We start from the raw sequence: 21,370 nt of genomic DNA, 5'->3' as shown, positions 1-21,370 counted from the left end.
AATAGATAGATAGATAGATAGATAGATAGATAGATTCAGCAGAGAATGATCAAAAGATCTATAGATAGATAGATAATAGCTATATAGACAATAGATAGATAGATAGATAGATAGATAGATAGATAGATAGATAGATAGATAGATAGATAGATTATCCCACAGGTCGGGTTTGTGAAATATTTGTATCTGTAATTTCATACATATTGGGGCCAATTATCCTCCCAGCATGTGTTTGGAGTGTTGGAGGAAGCCGGAGTACCCAGAGGAAACCCGCCCAGGCACAGGCGATTTCTAGGCAGGTATTGCTGTGGTTGGGATTTGAACCCTTGACCTCAGTGCTGTCACATTCACTAGTATTGTATATTGCTGTGCCAGGGTCCATAGACAATGAGAAGGGCCAATGTCAGACCTCCCATGCCACCATAAATGAAGGGCGTCCAGAAGGATGGGGGGCTCCTTGGCACCCCAGACAATTTGGGGGTCCTAGGATGTGCGCCCCCCCCCCCCCCGCTATAATCCAGCTGCAGATCTAGCGGTGTTTGGCTGCATTGCCGGTGACCATCCTGGTAATCCGAGCGCCAGGAATTCGCTCCTGCAATCCTTCTGTCAGCGCCTCGTACGCGGATCTTCTTTCATCACACCAGTAAAAAAGCTGGAAGTCCAGGTGTGGACACTTTACAGCGAGAAGAAAGCGCGGTGGGGGATTTACGAGGGCCGATAACGGTGTACAAGGTGCTGCAGCCCAATAAAGTGTCACCTTAGAAGGGGGTTTAATGGGATTACAGAGGGACATGAAAGGCCAACGTGTGCTGACCTCTGACCCCGGGAGAAGCCGGCTGCTGGAAATCCGAGGCGCGATCTGCACCTGTCCAACGGCGTCTGCATAGCGGCCAGCATTCCTGGAAAAGATGGAGGGACGCTTACCACCTGCTGCGGCGACTTGTGCTGCTATCAGCCTAGCAGGACTGTCCGTGGGTCATAGGGACTGCAAACGGTGCTGCAGTAAGGGGGACCCCCCCGGCCAGTGCCACTACATCCTGGACATGACTGAGTCTTCTAATAGGATTTAGGAGATTAATATAGAAAGATGAGTATTACAACTTCACTCAGTGACTTTGCCTAGGCTGGGATAATGTCATCAGTCTGCTGCAGGCAGGAGGAAGCATTTCCTCAGTCTCCCCTCCCCCCAAGGATCAGACTGCTACACTGTAACTTTGCCTAGGCTGGGATGATGTCATCAGTCTGCTGCTGGCAGGTGGAAGCATTTCCTCAGTCTCCCCTCCCCCAATGATCAGACTGCAACATTGTAACTTTGCCTAGGCTGGGATGATGTCATCAGTCTCCAGGCAGGAGGAAGCAGCAGAGAACACAGGAGGGGCTTCCATGCCCATACAGCAGGTCGCTGGGGCTGGTTTGTAGGAGCCACTTTGGGTTTGGGTTGCCATTTCGTTTTTCCTCCTCTAGGGGTCCCCATTTCCGTATCAGAAAAACTCCACCGTTTTGTCATTAAAATGCAATTTTTGAGCTCCACTCCAGTGATTTTGCCTAGGCTGAGATCTGAGATGATATCATCCGCCAGTGATCAGACTGCAACCTTGTAACTTTGTAGTATCACAAGGTGAAATGCTGCAGCAAGGGGCTGATCTGTGTCAAACGTTAAGACAGCCAAGAAGATTGTGTCATCTTAGGTGATGCCTAAACAAATATGGCACCGTCCTTCAAGAGACAAATGCAGATGAACGTATTGTCGGGGGGGGGGGGGGTCCTGTGATCTCTGTGGGAGGTAATATATACCTGGAAGGGTCCCACTGAGCATTGAGCATGCATGATGGGTGACAGGTTCACTTTAAGTGCAGAGTTCAACTCAGGGGAGCAGGAAACTATGGGACGTTATTTGCTCCCCCTCTGGAGAAATCATGTTGGTGCTTCTTTTTGGTTCATTATTAGTTTTAGTGAAAATAAATAAATACGTTGCACTTTGTTTTCTTAGATGTGATGAGGGAAGGAGAGAGAATTCGCTGATCTGCTGGATAGCGGTTTGTAGAGGCTGCGCCATCCACCGATCTCCCCAGAGGTCACCGAACGGTCACACCGGAGGAGGAAGATCAGGGAGGATGCAGAGGAGGAAGATCAGGGAGGATGCCGAGGAGGAAGATCAGGGAGGATGCTGAGGAGGAAAATCAGGGAAGATGCCGAGGAGGAAGATCAGGGAGGATGCCGAGGAGGAAGATCAGGGAGGATGCAGAGGAGGAAGATCAGGGAGGATGCCGAGGAGGAAGATCAGGGAGGATGCTGAGGAGGAAAATCAGGGAAGATGCCGAGGAGGAAGATCAGGGAGGATGCCGAGGAGGAAGATCAGGGAGGATGCCGAGGAGGAAGATCAGGGAGGATGCTGAGGAGGAAAATCAGGGAAGATGCCGAGGAGGAAGATCAGGGAGGATGCCGAGGAGAAAGATCAGGGAAAATGCTGAAGAAGAAGATCAGGGAAGATGATGAGGAGGAAGATCAGGGAAGATGCTGAGGAGGAAGATCAGGGAGGATGCCGAGGAGGAAGATTAGGGAAAATGCTGAAGAAGAAGATCAGGGAAGATGATGAGGAGGAAGATCAGGGAGGGTGCTGAGGAGGAAGATCAGGGAGGATGCCGAGGAGGAAGATCAGGGAGGATGCCGAGGAGGAAGATCAGGGAGGATGCCCGAGGAGGAAGATCAGGGAAAATGCTGAAGAAGAAGATCAGGGAAGATGATGAGGAGGAAGATCAGGGAGGATGCTGAGGAGGAAGATCAGGGAGGATGCCGAGGAGGAAGATCAGGGAGGATGCCGAGGAGGAAGATCAGGGAAAATGCTGAAGAAGAAGATCAGGGAAGATGATGAGGAGGAAGATCAGGGAAGATGCTGAGGAGGAAGATCAGGGAGGATGCCGAGGAGGAAGATCAGGGAAGATGCTGAGGAGGAAGATCAGGGAGGATGCCAAGGAGGAAGATCAGGGAGGATGCCAAGGAGGAAGATCAGGGAGGATGCCGAGGAGGAAGATCAGGGAAAATGCTGAAGAAGAAGATCAGGGAGGATGATGAGGAGGAAGATCAGGGAGGGTGCTGAGGAGGAAGATCAGGGAGGATGCCGAGGAGGAAGATCAGGGAGGATGCCGAGGAGAAAGATCAGGGAAAATGCTGAAGAAGAAGATCAGGGAAGATGATGAGGAGGAAGATCAGGGAAGATGCTGAGGAGGAAGATCAGGGAGGATGCCGAGGAGGAAGATTAGGGAAAATGCTGAAGAAGAAGATCAGGGAAGATGATGAGGAGGAAGATCAGGGAGGGTGCTGAGGAGGAAGATCAGGGAGGATGCCGAGGAGGAAGATCAGGGAGGATGCCGAGGAGGAAGATCAGGGAGGATGCCCGAGGAGGAAGATCAGGGAAAATGCTGAAGAAGAAGATCAGGGAAGATGATGAGGAGGAAGATCAGGGAGGATGCTGAGGAGGAAGATCAGGGAGGATGCCGAGGAGGAAGATCAGGGAGGATGCCGAGGAGGAAGATCAGGGAAAATGCTGAAGAAGAAGATCAGGGAAGATGATGAGGAGGAAGATCAGGGAAGATGCTGAGGAGGAAGATCAGGGAGGATGCCGAGGAGGAAGATCAGGGAAGATGCTGAGGAGGAAGATCAGGGAGGATGCCAAGGAGGAAGATCAGGGAGGATGCCGAGGAGGAAGATCAGGGAAAATGCTGAAGAAGAAGATCAGGGAGGATGATGAGGAGGAAGATCAGGGAGGGTGCTGAGGAGGAAGATCAGGGAGGATGCCGAGGAGGAAGATCAGGGAGGATGCTGAGGAGGAAGATCAGGGAGGATGCTGAGGAGGAAGATCAGGGAGGATGCCGAGGAGGAAGATCAGGGAGGATGCCGAGGAGGAAGATCAGGGAGGATGCCGAGGAAGAAGATCAGGGAGGATGCCGAGGAGGAAGATCAGGGTGGATGCCGAGGAGGAAGATCAGGGAGGATGCTGAGGAGGAAGATCAGGGAGGATGCTGAGGAGGAAGATCAGGGAGGATGATGAGGAGGAAGATCAGGGAGGATGCTGAGGAGGAAGATCAGGGAGGATGCTGAGGAGGAAGATCAGAGAGGATGATGAGGAGGAAGATCAGGGAGGATGATGAGGAGGAAGATCAGGGAGGATGCTGAGGAGGAAGATCAGGGAGGATGCCGAGGAGGAAGATCAGGGAGGATGATGAGGAGGAAGATGATGAGGAAGAAGATCAGGGAGGATGCTGAGGAGGAAGATCAGGGAGGATGCCGAGGAGGAAGATCAGGGAGGATGATGAGGAGGAAGATCAGAGAGGGTGCTGAGGAGGAAGATCAGGGAGGATAATGAGGAGGAAGATCAGGGAGGATGCTGGGGAGGAAGATCAGGGAGGATGATGAGGAGGAAGATCAGGGAGGATGCTGAGGAAGAAGATCAGGGAGGATGATGAGGAGGAAGATCAGGGAGGATGATGAGGAGGAAGATCAGGGAGGATGCCGAGGAGGAAGATCAGGGAGGATGATGAGGAGGAAGATCAGGGAAGATGATGAGGAAGAAGATCAGGGAGGATGCTGAGGAGGAAGATCAGGGAGGATGATGAGGAGGAAGATCAGAGAGGGTGCTGAGGAGGAAGATCAGGGAGGATAATGAGGAGGAAGATCAGGGAGGATGCTGAGGAAGAAGATCAGGGAGGATAATGAGGAGGAAGATCAGGGAGGATGATGAGGAGGAAGATCAGGGAGGATGCCGAGGAGGAAGATCAGGGAGGATGATGAGGAGGAAGATCAGAGAAGATGATGAGGAAGAAGATCAGGGAGGATGCTGAGGAGGAAGATCAGGGAGGATGATGAGGAGGAAGATCAGAGAGGGTGCTGATGAGGAAGATCAGGGAGGATAATGAGGAGGAAGATCAGGGAGGATGATGAGGAGGAAGATCAGGGAGGATGCCGAGGAGGAAGATCAGGGAGGATGATGAGGAGGAAGATCAGGGAAGATGATGAGGAAGAAGATCAGGGAGGATGCTGAGGAGGAAGATCAGGGAGGATGATGAGGAGGAAGATCAGAGAGGGTGCTGATGAGGAAGATCAGGGAGGATAATGAGGAGGAAGATCAGGGAGGATGCTGAGGAGGAAGATCAGGGAGGATAATGAGGAGGAAGATCAGGGAGGATGATGAGGAGGAAGATCAGGGAGGATGCCGAGGAGGAAGATCAGGGAGGATGATGAGGAGGAAGATCAGGGAAGATGATGAGGAAGAAGATCAGGGAGGATGATGAGGAGGAAGATCAGAGAGGGTGCTGAGGAGGAAGATCAGGGAGGATAATGAGGAGGAAGATCAGGGAGGATGCTGAGGAAGAAGATCAGGGAGGATAATGAGGAGGAAGATCAGGGAGGATGATGAGGAGGAAGATCAGGGAGGATGCCGAGGAGGAAGATCAGGGAGGATGCTGAAGAGGAAGATCAGGGAGGATAATGAGGAGGAAGATCAGGGAGGATGCTGAGGAGGAAGATCAGGGAGGATAATGAGGAGGAAGATCAGGGAGGATGCTGAGGAGGAAGATCAGGGAGGATGCTGAGGAAGAAGATCAGGGAGGATAATGAGGAGGAAGATCAGGGAGGATGATGAGGAGGAAGATCAGGGAGGATGCCGAGGAGGAAGATCAGGGAGGATGCTGAAGAGGAAGATCAGGGAGGATAATGAGGAGGAAGATCAGGGAGGATGCTGAGGAGGAAGATCAGGGAGGATAATGAGGAGGAAGATCAGGGAGGATGCTGAGGAAGAAGATCAGGGAGGATAATGAGGAGGAAGATCAGGGAGGATGATGAGGAGGAAGATCAGGGAGGATGCCAAGGAGGAAGATCAGGGAGGATGCTGAAGAGGAAGATCAGGGAGGATAATGAGGAGGAAGATCAGGGAGGATGCTGAGGAGGAAGATCAGGGAGGATAATGAGGAGGAAGATCAGGGAGGATGCTGAGGAAGAAGATCAGGGAGGATAATGAGGAGGAAGATCAGGGAGGATGATGAGGAGGAAGATCAGGGAGGATGCCGAGGAGGAAGATCAGGGAGGATGCTGAAGAGGAAGATCAGGGAGGATAATGAGGAGGAAGATCAGGGAGGATGCTGAGGAGGAAGATCAGGGAGGATAATGAGGAGGAAGATCAGGGAGGATGCTGAGGAAGAAGATCAGGGAGGATAATGAGGAGGAAGATCAGGGAGGATGATGAGGAGGAAGATCAGGGAGGATGCCGAGGAGGAAGATCAGGGAGGATGCTGAAGAGGAAGATCAGGGAGGATAATGAGGAGGAAGATCAGGGAGGATGCTGAGGAGGAAGATCAGGGAGGATAATGAGGAGGAAGATCAGGGAGGATGCTGAGGAAGAAGATCAGGGAGGATAATGAGGAGGAAGATCAGGGAGGATGATGAGGAGGAAGATCAGGGAGGATGCCGAGGAGGAAGATCAGGGAGGATGCTGAAGAGGAAGATCGGGGACAGTGTGGATCTGGGGATCTATGAGCGTATATAATCAAGCTATCTGAAAGTTCTGCTGATGATGTTGGTGACAAAACGCTTATTGGAGGAGCAAAAGGGATCTAAACAGAAAATGTAAAACCTTAATGTCAGCGATCGCTAGTTTAACATTCTAAAGGCCGCACACGTGATCAGAAAATCGTACGAGAGCCAATCGTGACAGTTCATCCGGTATCATACGATCGGACATGCACAAAAAAAGTCAACACATGACGTCACTTCCAAATTTTTTATTCTGTCGTACGAGAATTTTTGTGACTAATAAACTATTCAGGTTCGATCTGAGATTAGCATGTAAAAAAAATGATCATTCGTCCAATAATCTCATTGTGTGTACCACGTATACGGCAGCATTCCTAGTTGTTAATCTTCATCAATCAGTGTGATCACATGAGATTTGTTTACAAACAAACCAGCCAGCTTCCAGTGTCACTGAACCCGGCACAGGAAGACACAGCAACAGCTGCAGCGAGCGACATTCAGCACATTCCATCCCAATGTGAAAAAAAGGAATTTGTTCTGTCCTATTTTTATGTATTGAACTGCATGAGGTTATTATATTTCTGGAATATGCTGACACCTAGTGGTGGTTTCTGGACACTAAAGCTTGTTTACTAATGTGGTTTGGTTTCTTCTCTCTGTCCCCTTCTGCTTAATCCTAGTTGGTTTAGTCCTAGCTAGACCCTCCCCATTTATCTTCTGTCTTCCCCTCCTGTTAAGTACTAGTTGGTTTAGTCCTAGCTAGACCCTCCCCATTTATCTTCTGTCTTCCCCTTCCTGTTTAGTACTAGTTGGTTTAGTCCTAGCTAGACCCTCCCCATTTATCTTCTGTCTTCCCCTTCCTGTTTAGTACTAGTTGGTTTAGTCCTAGCTAGACCCTCCCCATTTATCTTCTGTCTTCCCCTCCTGTTTAGTACTAGTTGGTTTAGTCCTAGCTAGACCCTCCCCATTCCTTCCATGTTTCCTCGGCCAGTGTTACTTATTTGCAGAGACAGGGATTAGGAGAGTCAATGAGGGGGATTTACTAAAACTGGAGTAAACAGAATCCGCGACAGCTCTGCATTGCAACCAATCAGCTTCTAGCTTTCAAGCTTAATTGAACAAGCAGAATTTAGAAGCTGATTGGTTACTATGAACAACTGCTCCAGATTCTGTTTGCTCTTTCTCTGTCTTCCCTTCCTGTTTAGTACTACTTTGTTTAGTCCTAGCTAGACCCTCCACATTTTTTTATTCTGTCTTCCCCTCCTGTTTGTTACTAGTTGGTTTAGCCCTAGCTAGACCCTCCCCATTTTTATCTTCTGTCCCCCCCCCCCTGTTTAGTACTAGTTGGTTTAGTTCTAGCTAGACCCTCCCACCTTTTTTCTTTTGTCTTCCCCTCCAGTTTGTTACTAGTTAATTTAATCCTAGCTAAACCCTCCCCATTTTTTCTTCTATCTTCCCCTCCTGTTTAGTACTAGTTGGTTTAGTCCTAGCTAGACCCTCCCCATTTTTTTTATTCTGTCTTCCCCTCCTGTCTGTTACTAGTTGGTTTAGCCCTAGCTAGACCCTCCCCATTTTTTTCTTCTGTTTTCCCCTCCTGTTTAGTACTAGTTGGTTTAATCCTAACTAGACCCTCCCATTTTTTTCTTCCGTTTTCCCCTCCTGTTTAGTACTGGTTGGTTTAATCCTAACTAGACCCTCCCATTTTTTTTTCTTCTGTCTTCCCCCTGTTTAGAACTTGTTGGTTTAGTTCTAGCTAGACCCTCCCCCTTTTTTCTTTTGTCTTCCCCTCCAGTTTGGTACTAGTTGGTTTAATCCTAGCTAAACCCTCCCTATTTTTATTCTATCCTCCTATCCTGTTTAGTATTAGTTGGTTTAGTCCAGCTAGACCCTCACCATTTTTTTCTTTTGTCTTCCCCTCCTGTTTAATACTAGTTGGTTAATCCTAGCTAGACCCTCCCCAGTTTGTCCTCTCTCTTCCCCTCATGTTTAGTACTAGTTGGTTTAGTCCTAGCTAGACCCTCCCCATTTCTTCCATGTTCCCTCAGTCAGTGTTACTTATTTACAGAGACATGGCTTAGGCAAGTCAATGAGGGGTATTTAATAAGACTGGAGTAAACAGAATCTGAGGCAGCTCTCCATTGCAACCAATCAGCTTCTAGCTGTTTAAGCTTAAATGAACAAGCTGAATTTAAAAGCCCATTGATTACTATGCACAGCTGCTCCAGGTTCTGTTTCCTCTTCCTCTGGCACCCCTTCAGTTTAATTCTAGTTGGTTTAGTCCTAGCTATACCCTCCCAATTTTGTCCTCTCTCTTCCCCTCCTGTTTAGGTGATTGGTAACTATGCACAACTGCTTTAGATTCTGTTTGCTTTTCCTCTCGCTTCCCCTCCTGTTTAGTACTAGTTGGTTTAGTCCTAGCTAGACCCTCCCCATTTCTTCCACGTTCCCTCAGTCAGTGTTACTTATTTGTGGAGACATGGCTTAGGAAAGTCAATGAGGGGTATTTACTAAGACTGGAGTAAACTGAATCTGAGGCAGCTCTGCATGGTAACCAATCAGCTTCTAGTTTAATTCGGCTGAATTTAAAAGCTGATTGGTAACTATGCACAACTTCTTTAGATTCTGTTTGTTCTTGCTCTGTCTGTCTTCCCCTCCTGTTTAGTACTGGTTGGTTGAATCCTAGCTAGATCCTCTTTATGTTCTCCTCTGTCTTCTCCTTCCTCTTTATAGTAGTTGTCTAGTCCTAGCTAGACCCTCCCCATCATGTAGGAGAGTCAATGAGGGCAACAACTGACTGAGGCTGGAGTAAACAGAATCTGGGGCAGCTGGGGATCTTCAAAGGTCTATGGTCGGGGGTTGGGATAAGAAATGAAAACTTACCAAGGAGTTTGTAGCTTGCCGAACAGACCAGTGAAGATTCAATTTTTATGAGAGATTAGCAACACCAGTTAAGGTAGCTAGGACACACCAGTGGAGATAATTATGTCATCAGTAGAGTGAGCTAGGTCACACCAGTTAACATAGCTAGGTCACACCAGTGGAGGTAATTATGTCATCAGTAGAGGGTGCCAGGTCACACCAGTGGAGAGAGCTAGATCACACAAGTGGAGGGAGCTAGATCACACCAGTAGAGGGAGCTAGGTCACACCAGTAGAGGGAGCTAGGTCACACCAGTAGAGGGAGCTAGGTCACACCAGTAGAGCGAGCTAGGTTACACCAGTAGAGGGAGCTGGGTTACACCAGTAGAGGGAGCTAAGTCACACCAGTAGAGGGAGCTAAGTCACACCAGTAGAGGGAGCTAAGTCACACCAGTAGAGGGAGCTGGGTCACTCCAGTAGAGGGAGCTGGGTCACACCAGTAGAGGGAGCTAGATCACACCAGTAGAGGGAGCTAGGTTACACCAGTAGAGGGAGCTAGGTCACACCATTAGAAGGAGCCAGGTCACACCAGTGGAGGGAGCTAGGTCACATCAGTGGAGGGAGCTAGGTCACATCAGTAGAGGGAGCTGGATCACTCCAGTAGAGGGAGCTAGGTCACGCCAGTAGAGGGAGCTAGGTCACACCATTAGAGCAAGCTAGGTTACACCAGTAGAGGGAGCTAGGTCACACCATTAGAGCAAGCTAGGTTACACCAGTAGAGGGAGCTGGGTCACTCCAGTAGAGGGAGCTAGATCACACCAGTAGAGGGAGCTAGATCACACCAGTAGAGGGAGCTAGGTTACACCAGTAGAGGGAGCTAGGTCACACCATTAGAAGGAGCCAGGTCACACCAGTTGAGGGAGCTAGATCACACCAGTAGAGGGAGCTAGATCACACCAGTAGAGGGAGCTAGATCACACCAGTAGAGGGAGCTAGGTTACACCAGTAGAGGGAGCTAGGTCACATCATTAGAAGGAGCCAGGTCACACCAGTTGAGGGAGCTAGATCACACCAGTAGAGGGAGCTAGATCACACCAGTAGAGGGAGCTAAGTCACACCAGTAGAGGGAGCTAGGTTACACCAGTAGAGGGAGCTAGGTCACATCATTAGAAGGAGCCAGGTCACACCAGTTGAGGGAGCTAGGTCACATCAGTGGAGGGAGCTAGGTCACGCCAGTAGAGGGAGCTAGGTCACACCAGTAGAGGGAGCTAGGTCACACCAGTAGAGGGAGCTAGGTCACACCAGTAGAGGGAGCTAGGTCACACCAGTAGAGGGAGTTAGGTCACATCAGTAGAGCAAGCTAGGTCACACCAGTAGAGCAAGCTAGGTCACACCAGTAGAGGGAGTTAGGTCACACCAGTAGAGGGAGCTAGGTCACACCAGTAGAGGGAGTTAGGTCACACCAGTAGAGGGAGCTAGGTCACACCAGTAGAGCAAGCTAGGTCACACCAGTAGAGGGAGCTAGGTCACACCAGTAGAGGGAGTTAGGTCACACCAGTAGAGGGAGTTAGGTCACATCAGTAGAGCAAGCTAGGTCACACCAGTAGAGCAAGCTAGGTCACACCAGTAGAGGGAGTTAGGTCACACCAGTAGAGGGAGCTAGGTCACACCAGTAGAGGGAGTTAGGTCACACCAGTAGAGGGAGCTAGGTCACACCAGTAGAGCAAGCTAGGTTACACCAGTAGAGGGAGCTAGGTCACACCAGTAGAGGGAGCTAGGTTACACCAGTAGAGGGAGTTAGGTCACACCAGTAGAGGGAGCTAGGTCACACCAGTAGAGGGAGCTAGGTCACACCAGTAGAGGGAGTTAGGTCACACCAGTAGAGGGAGTTAGGTCACACCAGTAGAGGGAGCTAGGTCACACCAGTAGAGGGAGCTAGGTTACACCAGTAGAGGGAGCTAGGTTACACCAGTAGAGGGAGCTAGGTCACACCAGTAGAGGGAGCTAGGTTACACCAGTAGAGGGAGCTAGGTTACACCAGTAGAGGGAGCTAGGTCACAGCGTGAAGAACTGGTAACACTGGGCAGATTGGTCACCAAGATGCATTACTTCAGCAGAAAAAAAATGATGTCACAAGCCTGGCTGTACTATTTGGCAGAGGTGTCTAAATCATAGCAGTGGCTGAATGAGTTTGCAGGTGATTTGGGAGATAATACCTGCCCCTGCCCCCTCCCGTTCCTCATATTTGGATGTGTGATGCTGGAGGAAGCAGGGCCAAGTCCTGGACATCTCCCAAGTTTTAACAATGAATCTAGAGTTATGGCCGGAATTCCAAGTTCCAAATAGCAGAGTGACCCGCCCACTTCGCCCGCATTTTAAAAGATTTCAACAAGTGCCCAGAAATGTCCTCCGAACAGCAGGCGTGAGTAAAGATCCGCAATACAGTATCTAAAACCCTTGCGATGCGTCTAGGTGACTTGAATGTTTTTTGTAAAAATCGGAATACCGCTTTAAGGTCTTCCATTCTAATTCCTTTCCGCCATCCAGGAATCTGACAATAAAAGGCAACATTGTGTCCCCCCCCCCAGGCACAGGCTTCACCGCCACCCCGACAACGCCGCGCAGCCAGAGCCAAGTGTCCTAATTAAACCGGTCGCTGGTGATGAGAAGAGGGCAGAGTGCCAGGCGGTGGGATCGATTTCCCCCGGGAGAGAGAAGATCAGATCCTGCCCTCAAACACAACACGCATGTAACACGCCGAACGCCCGACTCCGGAGACAAAGACACAAATTAAGTGTATAATCAGGAAAACAAGAACATCGGAAGAGACACATTGAGACTGATTTACTAAAACTGGAGAGTGCAAAATCTGATGCAGCTCTGCGTGGGAGCCAATCAGCTTCTCTCTTTACTGCAGCTTATTCAATTAGGCTTTGACAATAAAACCTGGAAGCTGATTGGTTTCTATGCAGAGCTGCACCAGATTTCGCACACTCCAGTTCTAGTAAATCAACCCCGATGTATATAAACGGTGTAATAGAGACCAGCACTGCATGAAATGAAACGTCTCTGCAACCTCACCATCCATGGTGTCACCGATGTCTCTCTGCAACCTCACCATCCATGGTGTCACCGACGTCTCTCTGCAACCTCACCATCCATGGTGTCACCGACGTCTCTCTGCAACCTCACCATCCATGGTGTCACCGACGTCTCTCTGCAACCTCACCATCCATGGTGTCACCGACGTCTCTCTGCAACCTCACCATCCATGGTGTCACCGACGTCTCTCTGCAACCTCACCATCCATGGTGTCACCGACGTCTCTCTGCAACCTCACCATCCATGGTGTCACCGACGTCTCTCTGCAACCTCACCATCCATGGTGTCACCGACGTCTCTCTGCAACCTCACCATCCATGGTGTCACGAACGTCTCTCTGCAACCTCACCATCCATGGTGTCACCGAAGTCACTCTGTGCAACCTCACCATCCATGGTGTCACCGACGTCTCTCTGCAACCCTACCATCCATGTGTCACCGACATCTCTCTGCAACCTCACCATCCATGGTGTCACCGACATCACACTCTGCAACCTCACCGTCCATGGTGTCACCGACATCTCTCTACAACCTCACCATCCATGGTGTCACCGACGTCTCTCTGCAACCTCACCATCCATGGTGTCACCGAAGTCACTCTCTGCAACCTCACCATCCATGGTGTCACCGACGTCACACTCTGCAACCTCACCATCCATGGTGTCACCGAAGTCACTCTCTGCAACCTCACCATCCATGGTGTCACCGACGTCACTCTCTGCAACCTCACCATCCATGGTGTCACCGAAGTCACTCTCTGCAACCTCACCATCCATGGTGTCACCGACGTCACACTCTGCAACCTCACCATCCATGGTGTCACCGAAGTCACTCTCTGCAACCTCACCATCCATGGTGTCACCGACGTCACTCTCTGCAACCTCACCATCCATGGTGTCACCGAAGTCACTCTCTGCAACCTCACCATCCATGGTGTCACCGACGTCACACTCTGCAACCTCACCATCCATGGTGTCACCGAAGTCACTCTCTGCAACCTCACCATCCATGGTGTCACCGACGTCTCTCTGCAACCTCACCATCCATGGTGTCACCGAAGTCACTCTCTGCAACCTCACCATCCATGGTGTCACCGACGTCACACTCTGCAACCTCACCATCCATGGTGTCACCGACGTCACACTCTGCAACCTCACCATCCATGGTGTCACCGACGTCTCTCAGCAACCTCACCATCCATGGTGTCACCGACATCTCTCTGCAACCTCACCATCCATGGTGTCACAGACGTCACACTCTGCAACCTCACCATCCATGGTGTCACCGACGTCTCTCTGAAACCTCACCATCCATGGTGTCACCGACATCTCTCTACAACCTCACCATCCATGGTGTCACCGACGTCTCTCTGCAACCTCACCATCCATGGTGTCACCGACATCACACTCTGCAACCTCACCATCCATGGTGTCACCGACATCACACTCTGCAACCTCACCATCCATGGTGTCACCGACGTCTCTCTGAAACCTCACCATCCATGTTGTCACCGACGTCTCTCTGCAACCTCACCCTCCATGGTGTCACCGACGTCTCTCTACAACCTCACCATCCATGGTGTCACCGACACTTCACAGCAACCCCACCATCCATGGTGTCACCGACATTTCACTGTACATCATCTCTCTAAATCTACATTCAATTTACTCCTCTCTACATCCACATGTACTGTACATCTCTCAACATCTACATTCACTGTACACTCTTATCTACATCTACATTCACTGTACATTCCTCTCTACATCTACATTCACTGTACACTCCTCTCTACATCTACATTCACTGTACACTCCTCTCTACATCTACATTCACTGTACACTCCTCTCTACATCTACATTCACTGTACTCCCCCTCTACATCTACATTCACTGTACACTCCTCTCTACATCTACATTCACTGTACACTCCTCTCTACATCTACATTCACTGTACTCCCCCTCTACATATACATTCACTGTACACTCCTCTCTACATCTACATTCACTGTACTCCCCCTCTACATCTACATTCACTGTACATTCCTCTCTACATCTACATTCACTGTACACTCCTCTCTACATCTACATTCACTGTACACTCCTCTCTACATCTACATTCACTGTACTCCCCCTCTACATATACATTCACTGTACACTCCTCTCTACATCTACATTCACTGTACTCCCCCTCTACATCTACATTCACTGTACACTCCTCTCTACATCTACATTCACAGCACACTCCTCTCTACATCTACATTCACTGTACACTCCTCTCTACATCTACATTCACTGTACTCCTCTCTCTACATCTACATTCACTGTACTCCCCCTCTACATCTACATTCACTGTACACTCCTCTCTACATCTACATTCACTGTACACTCCTCTCTACATCTACATTCACTGTACACTCCTCCCTGTCTCTTATGTAGAGAGATCCTTTGATATACACGGAATATTGCCCAATATATACTGTTTTTCCCCCAGAAGCTGTGTCCTCTCATTTCTGGTCTACAGATGTTTCAGAAGAACATATTTGGAAAGTTCTAATTGCATGTGGTGCACAGAAGGGAACTTCAAGAAATAATGCAGGAGCTCCACAAGCTTCCAATCTGGCCCATCGGAAAACCCCTGTCATTGTTCACTGTCTACCCAAAGATTCCTCCACTGTCACAAATCACACTCTGTGTCCTGCTGGCCTCCCAGCCCCCACATACACAACTTCTGTCTTTCTTGTGGCTATTGAAGTATTGAGTCACAGTGATCTGCACCCCAGCAAGATGTGACCGCAGCGCCCCCTGCCGGCCCAACCCAGTACTGCCCTGTGATAATTCACCCCCCCCCCCCCCTTTCCTCTATGGTCTCCAAAATAAAAGGTGACAATTCTGCTGATCCATCAACCAGCTGGAGAACTACATGTTCCAGCATGCCGATCATTCCTGCCTGGATCTTACTGAGATTTAGGCAGTACTGACATAGTTTATTGTCAACATTACCAACACAAAAAAATGATGATTGCCTTCTCACCACACACCAAAACCACAAAGATCCACAATGGGATTTCATATTTCAGCTTTTCACAATAGTAACTCTTATATGGAGAGATCTGCAACATCACTGACATTGTTTTACTGCCGGAAACTGAGCAAGAAATAACTTCCTATAATGATATTATATTGATACAAGTCTCTGGACCAGAGGAGCTTACACTTCAATGTCCCAACCCAGTCACATAGTTATTATTATACATTTGTATAGCTCTGACATATACCGGAGTGCTGTACAGAGAACACTGAGCCGGTCACATCGGTCTTTGTACCAGAGGAGCTTACACTCTAATGTCCCCCCACAGGCATCACAGAACCAGAAGAGCTTACACTCTAATATCCCCCCACAATCACACACTATTGTTATTATACATTTATATAGCTCTGACATATACTGCAGTGTTGTACAGAGAACACTGAGCCGGTCACATCAGTCTCTATACCAGAGGAGCTTACACTCTAATGTCCCCCCACAGGCATCACAGAACCAGAAGAGCTTACACTCTAATATCCCCCCACAATCACACACTATTATTATTATACATTTGTATAGCTCTGACATATATCATAATGCTGTGCAGAGAACACTGGGCCAGTGACATCATTCTCTGTACCAGAGGAGCTTACACTCTAATGTCCCTTCCCCCACGTCACACACTATTATTCTACATTTATATAGCTCTGACATATACCGCAGTGCTGTACAGAGAACACTGAGCAGGTCTCATCAATCTCTGTTCTAGAGGAGCTTACACTCTAATGCCCCCCCATAGTCACACACTATTATTATTATAATACATTTATATAGCTCTGACATATACCACAGCGCTGTGCAGAGAACACTGAGCAATTCATAACAGTCTCAGGAGCTTACACTCTAATGTCTCTGCGCCTGGGGAGCTTAAACTCTATTATCCCATCGCAATCACACACTATTATTATTATAATACATTTATATAGCTCTGACATATACCGCGGTGCTGTACAGAGAACAAAGAGCCAGTCACATCAGTCTCTGTACCAGAGGAGCTTACACTCTAATGTCCCCCCACTATTATTATACATTTATATAGCTCTGACATATACTGCAGTGCTGTACAGAGATCACTGAGCCAGTCACATCAGTCTCTGTACTAGAGGAGCTTACACTCTAATGTCCCACCACAGTCACCACTGTACTAGAGGAGCTTACACTCTAATGTCCCACCACAGTCACCACTGTACTAGAGGAGCTTACACTCTAATGTCCCCATGCACTATTTTTATTATACATTTATATAGCTCTGACATATACTGCAGTGCTGTACAGAGAACACTGAGCCAGTCACATCAGTCTCAGCACCAGAGGAGCTTACGCTCTAATGACCCCACCGATAGAATACACCCTCATTACGAACAATATTAGGCAGACTCAATGAACAATGGTGATTTTTGGATTGCAAGGGGAAACAAGCATGCCAACATGGGCGGAGCATACAAACTCCATGCAGACAAGGCTCTGGCAGATTCTGAACCCGGAATCCCAGAGTTACAAGCAACAAGCTCTAGAACAGTGAAGTCAGTGTTTCTCCGCCGCTTTCCTCCACTGCTGGTCAGGCAACCAATCTGAACTTTGTGTAACTGGAACTTAAACCGATGAAGGATTCAAAGCGAGCAACATTCTACCCTCCGCCCCAAATACTAAAAGATGTTGTTTTTTTTAATAATTATTGATAAAAGGGTAATTTCACGAAGACCACCAGGATGGGGAGGACCAGCTGAAGACCTGTCTGGCTGGGGTGTTGTTGGAGTTCATCTTTCATCACCCCAAATTGATGCACTACAGAGGGGATTCCTTCCGTCACTTTAAGATTGATGTGACCTTATATCAACCTTCCATTTAATAAATATAGATAATATACAGTCCAGAGCTACTCCCCACCCAATGGTAACCTTGTATCAACATAATAATATAACACTAAGAAGAAATATAATCAATGATACATAATCAACACAATAATATAAAGGACATATTAACAAAAAATGCATAATAATAATAATAATAATAATAAGAGGAGGAAGAAGAAGAAGGAGAAGAAGAAGAAAAAGTAGAAGAAGGAGAAGAAGAAGAAGAAGTAGAAGAAGAAGAAGAAGTAGAAGAAGAAGAAGAAGGAGAAAGAGAAGGAGAAGGAGAAGGAGAAGGAGAAGGAGAAGAAGAAGAAGAAGAAGAAGAAGAAGAAGAAGAAGAAGAAGAAGAAGAAGGCGAAAGAGAAGGAGAAGAAGGAGAAGGAGAAGGAGAAGAAGAAGAAGAAGAAGAAGAAGAAGAAGAAGAAGAAGAAGAAGAAGGAGAAGGAGAAAGAGAAGACGGAGAAGGAGAAGGAGAAGAAGGAGAAGAAGGAGAAGGGGAAGGAGAAGGAGAAGAAGTAGAGGAAGGAGAAGAAGAAGAAGAAGAAGAAGAAGGAGAAAGAGAAGGAGAAGGAGAAGGAGAAGGAGAAGAAGGAGAAGGAGAAGGGGAAGGAGAAGGAGAAGAAGTAGAGGAAGAAGAAGAAGAAGAAGAAGGAGAAGAAGGATAAGAAGATGAAGAAGAAGAAGAAGAAGAAGAAGGAGAAGAAGGAGAAGAATAAGCAAAAGAAGAAGAAGGAGGAGAAGCAGAAGAAGAAGGAGAAGAAGAAGAAGAAGCAGAAGAAGGAGAAGAAATAGAATATAAACAACTTATTAACAAATATTACATAACAAGAAGAAGAAGAAGAATATAAACATATTAACAAACAATACATATTATTATTATTATTATTATTATTATTATTATTATTATGAAGAAGAAGAAGAGTAAGAAGATCAAACAATGTATATAATAAATGTTACATAACTGAACATAATACAATATACAATATATAACACAATAGCAACAATAATATATTTTTTAACAAATCTTGGGTGATTTTTGGATTGATGACAAACCTCCATCTTGTCACCATTCTGTCCGGCATGACAACCAATGGTGGACATGTACCGGTTCCCCAATGACGGAGGGGCGCAGCACAGGTAACAAAGTATCAGTTCCCCGATTCGCAGAGTTCCAAAACACAACATGAGCGCAGCAACATTCTAAACGCCAGGCTCCCTATAAACCCAGCTGCTTCGTCTGCCTGCTGACCTTACAGCGCTGTTGCAAAAAACACGGGGCTTACATTACAGCCCAGATCATGCAGATTTTAGACGATCGTTACACGCGGTCGTATTTTTTATTTTTTTGGGCGATCCACCTTGCACAGCTAATGACACGATGGTACTTCGCAAGCACTGCAAATGCCATTGAGAGACTAAAAATATATATATATATAGAATTTCTTGCCACGGTGGGGCTAACGCGATTTAATTTTCTCTGCGTTTGTCACCGCGGGGTATCCAAATTTGTGAATCAAGGCCCGCTGCGCAGATCTATCAGCGTGCTGATGATACCCCGGCTACCAGTCGCTCAACATTGTGGCACGTGCCACGATTTTAACCCTATATGAGACGGACGTACGAGCCCTGTCAGCGATCGCCATGGGCTAGCGGCACGACGTGCGGTTCTTGCGGTCTTCTGAGCCAGCTGGAGCCATCGCAAGCTGGGGCACTACAACTCCGAGCATGTCCTGCTGGGATTTGCGGTCCTTTTTTTCCGCAAATAGATGGTAGCGATGTTACCGACGCTTGCGTGGCGTTGCGTCCAACGTTGTACGGGGTGAACGGCGTGAGAATGGAAGCAGCCATCTCCCTTGCATTTTCTGGAGCAGCAGTAGAACTCTATGGTGTTTATGCAGCTGTTGTGTTGTCAGGGAATGCAGCAAGGAGACAGAAAAAAAAAAAGGAGGACAGAGTCAAGAGAAGGGCATTCGGTGGTGCCTTACCGGTGGTGCAGGGTGCTGGGAGGGGGGGTGGGGAGGTGCAGTGAGGTCTCAGGCTCCCATGGTCTCAGGTTGGAGGAGAGCAGAGTGTTGCTGAGGCTGGTGGTGGACGCACAGCAGCATACAGGGTGTGTGTGTCTCTCTGCTCTGAACACATCAGGAACTGCTTGCCATTCCAGAGCTCACAGAGGAGGCAGGACTCTCTCTCCAGCTACTGTGCTGCACAACCTTAAAGGCACAGAAAGAAAAAAAGAAGAAATGAGCGTACAGGACAAGTCGAGCGCTAACATTTCTGCACTTGGAAACCCCCCCCCCCCCCCCCCCAAAAAAAAAGAAGATATTTCATTATTTTTGGCCTCCTGCCTCACTATATACAGTTTTCTAAAGCAAATCTTGTATTTCGTGAATCTATTACAAAGTTTCAGCACTTCCTGTTCCAGGCTGACAACGCTGAGCCCCTGCAGTGCAATCAGCAGCAGCGTTGTCAGTATGGTTGCCACCTTTTCTTCAAGGCAAACCAGAACACTTCAGCGTCGCAGAGCAATTTTTTTTCATAGTATGCATAGATGTTGCTATTAAATAATATGAAGTTAATCACAAGAGTCCCCCTTTACATCAGAGTCCACAGAGTTCTCCCTTTTACATTTGAACTCACAGAGTTCCCTTTCACTGTAATGGGAGACTCTGATGTAAGGGAGAACTCTAGCATAAGGGATGCTCCGTTGTGTAAATAAGGACTCTGATGTAAGGGGAAGCTCTGATGTAATGAGTGCTCTGAGAACTCTGATTTACCTTAGCGTACTCACTTAGAGGCAGGAGAGAGAAGGGGGGAGACCTAGTCTGGTCTGAATAATGTGTCCGGGTCTCAGACAGTCTGAAACCCGGACGCATGATTCCAAACCCGAACTGTCCGGGTGAATCCCGAACAGGTGGTAACCCTAGTTGTCAGCCGGTCATGTGCGCTCCTTCAGGTGCCTCTTGGGTTGTCCATCAGGTCTGCTCATGCCTCCTGCAGACCAATGGCCGATTAATCCCTTTGCTGCCAACGAGGCAACGACCATAGCAAACACTCTATAATAATAATAATAATACTGCTATCCTGGCTACCTTCTGTTTGAAGTGAAATGTTGGCTGCAATAATTTGGGGTGAGCATCCCATGAGGTCATTTTCTTTCGTGTATTTTGCACTTGAGCCCCTCCCCCAAGTCGGTCTGGTCCAGCGTGACTTTTCACAGAGCTGGTTGTTTGTTTGTTTTTTCTTTGACACCCCTCTATATTTACATTCACTGTACAGTCCTCTCTACATCTACATTCACTGTACTCCCCCTCTACATCTACATTTACTGTACTCCCCCTCTACATCTACATTCACTGTACTCCCCCTCTACATCTACATTCACTGTACAGTCCTCTCTACATCTACATTCACTGTACTCCCCCTCTACATCTACATTCACTGTACTCCCCCTCTACATCTACATTCACTGTACTCCCCCTCTACATCTACATTCACTGTACTCCCCCTCTACATCTACATTCACTGTACAGTCCTCTCTACATCTACATTCACTGTACTCCCCCTTTACATCTACATTCACTGTACAGTCCTCTCTACATCTACATTCACTGTACTACCCCTCTACATCTACATTCACTGTACAGTCCTCTCTACATCTACCTTCACTGTGCACTCCTCTCTACATCTACATTCACTGTACTCCTCTCTCTACATCTACATTCACTGCACAGTCCTCTCTACATCTACATTCACTGTACTCCCCCTCTACATCTACATTCACTGTACAGTCCTCTCTACATCTACATTCACTGTACTCCCCCTTTACATCTACATTCACTGTACAGTCCTCTCTACATCTACATTCACTGTACTCCTCTCTCTACATCTACATTCACTGCACAGTCCTCTCTACATCTACATTCACTGTACTCCTCTCTCTACATCTAC

General features: G+C 47.9%; 1 protein-coding gene across 1 annotated transcript in view; it reads right to left on the bottom strand.

Annotated features, from left to right (window-relative positions):
• Window positions 1–19,566, bottom strand: part of DAAM2 (dishevelled associated activator of morphogenesis 2) — a gene marked incomplete in the record, with an annotated part of 380,667 nt that extends 361,101 nt beyond the window's left edge. Inside the window, 1 exon segment of the mRNA XM_077485388.1 lies at window positions 19,408–19,566.
• Between the last annotated feature and the right edge of the window lie 1,804 nt (window positions 19,567–21,370).

Source organism: Lithobates pipiens, unplaced genomic scaffold (genome assembly GCF_037356315.1).
Source record: "Lithobates pipiens isolate NorthernLeopardFrog02 unplaced genomic scaffold, aLitPip1_a1.2 Scaffold_18, whole genome shotgun sequence".
Taxonomy (NCBI): domain Eukaryota; kingdom Metazoa; phylum Chordata; class Amphibia; order Anura; family Ranidae; genus Lithobates; species Lithobates pipiens.
The sequence above is the reverse complement of the archived record's forward strand: the minus strand, read 5'-3'. Positions and strand labels throughout refer to the sequence as shown.